This window comes from Amblyomma maculatum, chromosome 1, assembly GCF_055883805.1.
Source record: "Amblyomma maculatum isolate TAMU_Amacu chromosome 1, ASM5588380v1, whole genome shotgun sequence".
NCBI lineage: Eukaryota > Metazoa > Arthropoda > Arachnida > Ixodida > Ixodidae > Amblyomma > Amblyomma maculatum.
The window spans coordinates 373,298,746-373,307,156 of NC_139344.1; positions in this window are offsets into that span (position 1 = coordinate 373,298,746).

Below are 8,411 nucleotides of genomic sequence, written 5' to 3' on the forward strand. Positions count from 1 at the left end.
TGTCTATGGGACCGTAACGGCCTGCGTTTATATACTGTCTTGTCTGTAACACTGCTGAAGATAACGAAAACAGATTGCTGGTTTGTGGTTTGTGGGGTTTAACGTCCCAAAGCAACTCAGGCTATGAGAGACGCCGTAGTGGAGGAGTCCGGAAATTTCGACCACCCGGGGTTCTTTAACGTGCACTGACATCGCACAGCACACGGGAGCCTTGCAGGATGAAATACACGCTGTCTTCTACACGGAGCCGTACTTTCCCAGGGTAAATAAGGTTCGTCCGAAAACAAGGAAGTCGCAAATCTCTACTCAATGAAGGCATTTACGCCTGAGAACTAAAGTTTCACTGAAACAAGCTAAAAGAGTTTGACGCCGTGCGCAGTGGTATGCATGATGAGCTGTGTTAGGCAACTTCCGCAGTGCTACTGAGAAAGCAAATAAACATGAGCAAGAACATTACAGGTCGTGATAGGCTGATAAAGGGGTCAAAATGTATTGTGCGCGAGAATACACGTCCGACCGAAGCCCGCAGCGTGCAACACACTTCTACAGAGCTGCATTAAAAAATTCCTCCCCGTCGTCCGCGGTGTCCAATTGCCTGCTGCATCTACTTTCAAGGCAGCAGTCAAACAGCGCCGCTTCCGTCGGCATTGTCTGGACTCCGAACGCTCCCCATATCTGTCACGTGCATGAGATCTTCGCTCTTCCCGCAGATAAATATTACACTACTGAGACTCAGTAGGACCGCGTTCCTGTCACTGATTGCGCAGAAACTTCAGTTCGTTCCATGAAAGCAGCAACAGCGCTTGCCGATGTGCGTCGTCGTCATGGTAAAAAGTTTATCAGGCTAAGCTTCGGCAGCTGAGCCGATGAAGTGCTTTCTTGCCAATTGAGTGGGCCGAAGAGTACCCTAAATACATAAATAAACGTAAAAATTAGGGGGAAAATTCAGTTTTGTGTTTAATGGGTATGACGCGGTGGTGTTTGGAACACACAGATGATGTTTTCTCAGTCATTTATTTTCTTTTATTTTTATATATCTATTTTTTTTTTTTTGAAAAACGCATGGCTTAGTTTAGGTCAAAGACTCCACACAATTTTGACGCTGGACCTGGCCTGTGTACGTGCTTGTATCCTAGAAACACCAGGGCCGGCTTGCACGATAAAGTCCGAGCTAAGTCCAGACTTAAATGGTGTCTTTAGAAAGACCAAGCTTATTTAAGACGGCTCGTGTTCCGAACGTCAAACGCTTCGGGTTCATGTTCACCAGAGTGGCTTCCCAGAATGGCCTCAGCAACCACTTGGGGCATTTTTCCTCGTAACACAATCTTAAGCCGCAAAAAGCAATGGCACGGATTTTACACAACGCAAAATTGACGGAATGTGTACATCTTACAGCAGGGACAGTGCCAGCGCATCCCTGTATTTCCCTAATTTCTCTACTTAGACACCTGGCGTACTTGTGTCTTAACCAAGGCAGCACTAGAGTCGTAATCATACAAGCGACTTATTCAAGTCAGGACTAAAGCCCAGTCTTGACTCCAGTCTTAAGCGGCCATGCTAGTGGCCTATTCTTTAGGCTCCAGTTAAGTCTGGACTTAGCTAAGACAGTCTTAAGATTGTTTTGTGCAAGCGGGCCCAGCATTAACCCGATACCCATCGCAAACATCTGCGCAGGAGCCCGCGCCGCCGCATCGCCTCAGCGTATGTGCAGTTCACTCTCCTTTCCCAAGCGATGACCGCTGCAGTATCTCTGCGGCACTCTTTTGGCTTGTTCATTTATCATCTGTGCCTTTCTCGCTCCTCGGCCCAGTCTCGCATGCCTCGCACGCCTCACACTTTCAAAACGCCGAAAGGTACGGGATGCCTGTTGCTCAATGGAATGACAATTGGTCGGAACACCACGCGCCGACTAGAAAAAAAAAATAAAAAAAAATAAGATAATAATGAGAAGGACACCTTTAGCAAGACCAGGTGCTTTAAAAGGGGAATTGAAAATGAATGTATCCAAGGGTGTTCACGCAGTGCATTATGTGATTGTTACCTTTCCTTGCCCCGCCTGGGTGGCGCAGTGGTTACGGCGCTCGACTACTGTTCGCAAGGGTGCGGGATCAAATCCCGGCCTCGGCGGCCGCTTTTCGATGGAGGCGGAAGGCAAGGCGCCCGTGTCCTGTTCGATATCGGTGCACGTTAAAGAACCTCAGGTGTCGAAATTTCCGGAGTCCTATATATATATATGGCTGGCAAGATAGGCGCAAAATACGAATTCTCCAAACCACGGGAGCGCATACCAAGCAAATATTTCACAGCCGCCTCACAGCAGAAGCGAGAAAGCGGTTGGTTGGTTGGTTTGTGGAGTTTAACGTCCCAAAGCGACTTAGGCTATGAGAGACGCCGTAGTGGAGGACTCCGGAAATTTCGACCACCTGGGGTTCTTTAACGTGCACTGACATCGCACAGCACACGGGCACCTTGCTTTTCGCCTCCATCGAAAAGCGGCCGCCGAGGCCGGGATTCGATCCCGCGTCCTTGGGAACAGTGGTCGAGCGCCGTAACCACTGCGCCACCCCGGCGGGGTTGAAGCGAGAAAGCGTACGCGCACAAGTTACTTTCATGTGCGGACGGAGCAGGCGCAAGCAAGTCAGTATGAGAGCACGTCGGCCTTCCCGATATAGGTCACGCGGAGCTATCGGAGGTGGCGCTGTTCGCTAACGCCCACAGCGCCACGTTGCGATGCTTGGGCCCCTTGTAAGAGTGCTTTATTCGCAAGGTTTCGAACCGTCGCGTAGTCCAGGCGGAGGCCACGCTTGACCTTGAACAGTCGAGGAGGTGGGAAGAAGAAGAAGACTGGTTTGGTTTGGTTTGTGGGGTTTCACGTCCCAAAGCAACTCAGGCTATGAGAGACGCCGTAATGGAGGACTCCGGAAATTTCGACCACCCGGGGTTCTTTAACGTGCACTGACATCGCACAGCACACGGGCGCCTTGCTTTTCGCCTCCATCGAAAAACGGCCACCGAGGCCGGGATTCGATCCCGCGTCCTTGGGAACAGTAGTCGAGCGCCGTAACCACTGCGCCACCCCGGCGGGGCGTAACTTACGCTCTCGCGTCATACTATTAAAGGATGAGCTGAAGTGAATAAGGTTACACCTTACACTGATAGTACGTGATAGAGGAATAATGTTGCTATCGCCGTTAACCAGAGTTAAACCACAACTAATTTTTTGCAACAATTGGTGCTAGCATGTGTGGTATGTGATGCCTTGTCGTCCTGGCAGTCGCTTGCTGAGCGCAATTCGGAAGATGTAGTGGAATTTTTCGTCACAGACATTTATGAATGAATGGAACTTGACTCATTTGCAGCTTCTTTTTTTTTTTAACCTTGTCTGGCGTTCTTGCATAAGCAAGGAATCTAGCCTTTTTGATTTGCCATATATGTCTTACCGCCCATCTCCATGTGTTCCAGCTTTTGTATGTCCTTCCTGATGTAGGGATTTCACAGTACACACACATATTTCAACTTGAACCTTAAACATGCACTATAGTCTATACGCTAAAAGCTTCGCACTCACAGGAGCAATTTTAGCTTTCTTTTTAGAAAGCATAACTTCTGAAGAGCAGAAGCGCATATAACCAAAATGTGTGTGGACCATGGCAGATACTAAGTATTTTTATATACCATTCAACTTTGCAAACCGTACTACTGCCTACAGATAAGCGTGGTCTTCCGCGTATTGATTTTTGTGTGTGTGTGTGTGTGTGTGTGTGTGTGTGTGTGTGTGTGTGTGTGTGTGTGTGTGTGTGTGTGTGTGTGTGTGTGTGTGTGTGTGTGTGTGTGTGTGTGTGTGTGTGTGTGTGTGTGTGTGTGTGTGTGTGTGTGTGTGTGTGTGTGTGTGTGTGTGTGTGTGTGTGTGTGTGTGTGTGTGTGTGTGTGTGTGTGTGTGTGTGTGTGTGTGTGTGTGTGTGTGTGTGTGTGTGTGTGTGTGTGTGTGTGTGTGTGTGTGTGTGTGTGTGTGTGTGTGTGTGTGTGTGTGTGTGTGTGTGTGTGTGTGTGTGTGCGTGCGTGCGTGCGTGCGTGCGTGCGTGCGTGCGTGCGTGCGTGCGTGCGTGCGTGCGTGCGTGCGTGCGTGCGTGCGTGCGTGCGTGCGTGCGTGCGTGCGTGCGTGCGTGCGTGCGTGCGTGCGTGCGTGCGTGCGTGCGTGCGTGCGTGCGTGCGTGCGTGCGTGCGTGCGTGCGTGCGTGCGTGCGTGCGTGCGTGCGTGCGTGTGTGCGTGCGTGCGTGCGTGCGTGCGTGCGTGCGTGCGTGCGTGCGTGCGTGCGTGCGTGCGTGCGTGCGTGCGTGCGTGCGTGCGTGCGTGCGTGCGTGTGTGTGTGTGTGTGTGTGTGTGTGTGTGTGTGTGTGTGTGTGTGTGTGTGTGTGTGTGTGTGTGTGTGTGTGTGTGTGTGTGTGTGTGTGTGTGTGTGTGTGTGTGTGTGTGTGTGTGTGTGTGTGTGTGTGTGTGTGTGTGTGTGTGTGTGTGTGTGTGTGTGTGTGTGTGTGTGTGTGTGTGTGTGTGTGTGTGTGTGTGTGTGTGTGTGTGTGTGTGTGTGTGTGTGAAAACAGCACAGTGGTCTGCAAATGACCTGACTGCAACAGCGTCGTATAGGACATCTTTAAAACCACATATGTAAATAAAATATAGCAATGGTCCCCGCACGCTTCCTTGTGGAACTCCAGATGTGACAGAAAGTGGGATAGATGAATAATTCTGGACTTGAAAAAATTGCTGCCTCTAATATACCCAGATGTTCAACTATGTCGGACGAAAGGCAAAGTTGCTGCAACTTAAGCAACAATTTCTCACGGGGCACTTTGTCAAACACTTTACAAAAGTACAAACACAAAACTTCACATTGGTAGGACATGTTGAGAATACTGAAAAAAAAAAAAAAAAAAAAGATCGTGAACTGTTGTGACAAACTGTGTAAATGCAGATAGACATTTTCTAAAACCATGCTAGTGCAGAGAGAATATATTATGTACAGCGAGATACGCTCCAACAAATTATGGTAGTGTAAGCTGGGCAATAATTATTTAATTAGTAGGTGACCTTCCCTTTTATGGACGGATATAACACGTGCTTTTGGCCAGTCATTTGGTGCATCGCGTGACCTAAATGACAAGTTAAAAAGAATCCAGAAATCTGCAAGGATAAGTTAGGAATGTCATCTGGTCATCTTAACAAAAAGCGCAAAGGACGGGACAAAAAGGGCAACCAGGACACGTGCTTCTCTTATCGCCTTTCTTGTCCTGCCCTTGGCGCTGTCTGTTAAGATGACCCCATACTTAACTAGCCCAACTGTCTACTCTTGTCATCGGTCCACTGTATTTTTTCGCACTGATATTCAAAGCCATACTCAGAACACCTTATTGTGTGACGGCAATTTTATGTTAATAACTCGACACGAGAAAGAAACGGGAGGGGGGGGGGGGGGGGGAGGTACGCTCGGAGTCGTCTTGCGCCGGAAAGACATGTTAGAAACAGCGAATAAATTTTCCCTGACTGTGCACGGATCAGTAGTCAGTGTATTGTCGTCAACCTCTATTTTCATTAGTTCCCTTTTATTTTGACCAAGAAATTGCAAGAGTTTTGTCGGGTTATTAGTCTATTTTTTTTTTACCTGTTGTCTGTTCGTTTAACGTGCTTAAGTATTTGGATAATTTCATAATAAACCTAAATATAGCTTGCAGTACCACACGATGTCGTTTCTGCTACTTCTTGCTGTCGTTCGCTTATCTGCACTCTTTTTTTAGTCATTATGGCATGCAGATTATACGGGACGCTCAACGACCAGCGAGGGCTAACATTCGAGCAGCAGCGCTCCTATTTAAGCGAGTCCTCCTGCAAAAATCATTCGAGCCCCAGTCAATTGTGAATTTTGCGAGTCATCGAAATTTTGAAACACGAGAATTTGGTCGACTTCTCCAAATTCCGAGGATCGTATTAAGAAAACTTAACTTTTCTTTTTTGTTTTGTTTCCGATTAGAGCAGGTTTCCGGCCCGTTCCGTTCGGAAAATGTTGGCTCCAAACGAATGTTTTGAAGCGGTGCTGAAAGTCAGGAAGACCGTGTGGCGACGACTTGATTCGACGATGCCCCTATGCATCTTCCTGAAGCAATACTTTTTAATTGGAAGGATGTCGTAAAATTAACTTACGAACTGCAGAAGCAATAGCGACTTATTCTGACGTAACAAAAATTAAGACATATTTTTCTACGCGACGTCTACGGACCTTCTGAGTGGGATAAATGTCTCTCCCAGCCAATTTCGTCCTTTGAAATTTCTTTCGCCTCGTTATATCCCGCCTTCAGTAAACAACCGACGTCAGCGGTCACCAGGTAGACTCAAAACGTCGAGCTTTATTTCACACGGTCCTCTAATTTTATAATTGGCTCATCCCTTCGCTTACGTAAGGGCTGGGCTAAGCCTCCATACCACCTTCACAAGAATGTATACGACAGGCATACGACCGTTGTTTGTCGTCGTACAATCGCGGTTTTCTTAATGTTGACAGGCCATTACAACACCCCTGGGCACGCGCTTTAGCGCAATGGCCGGGAATCCCCGGCGCCGTGTAATACAGCGGAGCTCCACAGCCTCATCGAGTGCCGGTGATTTGCGACGACTATTCGCCTTGGCAATGGTCCCCGGAAACTTTCTTTTTCGCACGCGAAGAAGAAAAAAAAACAATGTACGTTAATCTTCACAGCGCTGCAGAAAACTGCAGGGGATTAGCTTTGGTAAGATGGGCTCTATCTTACGTCAGATAGTCTTAGATGGACTATCTGACGTCACGCTTGTGACGTAAGTGGGAAATGCGAACCGAAATAATCGGAATAAGAATCTTCGAGGGATGGAGGTTCGATTCCCGGTGGAGACAGGAGTCATATTTAAGATGACGTCATTAGTATAGTTGGCAAGTGACACATCAGCGCACAAATCCAACGTGTGCATCGAATCTGTGCGCTGATTGGTCACTTGATGATGTGTCACAGATACCGAGCACATCTCGCTCACAACTCTCGCGCACGGGATTTCGTTCCATGAGCATAGAAAGGCTTTCGCCGGAAAAGTGGTCAGATGTATATTTTCGACAGACCATGGACAAGACTCTACGGCATACTTGATGGAACGTAGCATCCCCACATGAGGCTCGAAGAAATTTATTCAAATTTCGTTTTTACGTGACTGTGTAACTGGTAAATTCAAATGAGCTTTTCCGACATATGTGCTACTCCCTGACTTCAATGACAAGACACAGCATGCGTATTTTCGCCCGCACGTTTTTCGACGTTCAGTTCAATGTTGCAAAGACGCTACGGGGCTGCGCTGTTGCCGTGTTGTCGTGCATACTCGGAGGCTGAATGAGAACATCATCGGACAGTGCACTAGGCACAATTTGTTTTATGCGTGGTTCCTGAAAAGTAATTTAACCTAAGAAGTAAGTTGTTGAAGCGAGCCAACTCCATCATACGCTCTTCGAACTCCTGCTCCGGCACGCCAGAAACACCAACACTCAATCGCCAAGCTTGATTCGCGATAGCAGCGGTTAGCATTGTGATTGTGGTGCATGCTGCCCATGTATAACAAGCCTCAAATCCTTTAATGCGATACGAAGGCAGCGCAATATCGAATAGGCGCTGTCGAAGGAAAATACAAGACATGAAATCGTTCGCAATCAGAGCGGCGATAATTGGAAAGCGTCTTTTGTATTAAATCCTGCGTTCGAAGCCAGGCAGTATGGTTCATTTTCTGTGCGTTTGTGTCTACCGTTACCATTACAATTGTTAAATATAACCGAAAACAGAGATATCGTCGTAGTTAACTGTGACTCTCATTATAATGAAAGTTCGGCCAACGGAAGCGGAGCTCAGTCCTTCGCAGCCCCCGTGGCCGCTACTGCTGGTGACAATTAACAGCTTCCGCCATGCAAAACTGATAGTACGGTTTGCTGTCGCACTCAAACAAAACACAAAATAGCACAACGATGCCGGACAGCTTCCACGAGCAGCGTGCAGTAGCCTTTGTACACTGCCGCGACCACAGCACCAACGGCGCACGCACAGCCCAAGATGGCGTCGGCTGGAATTGGCGGGGGCTTTCCCTGTTTGGCTCATACGGGGCGCCGCCATAAAATGAAAATGGCTGCTCCCAGGCATCGAAACTAAAATGGTCTAATAATATTTTAGGGGAGCAATTAGGGCACCTGTTGTGGTTTGTTAAGATTTGTTCATTGTTTATTTATTTCAGTACTGCTTTTAGTGCGTTAAGATTTGTATTTTCGCAACCCTCGTTTCTGACAATGACGATGCTCGACTATTTTAATTAGGTTTCTGCTTCCCCTCTCCTCCTGAGCCGCTCCCTTCCCCGCTTT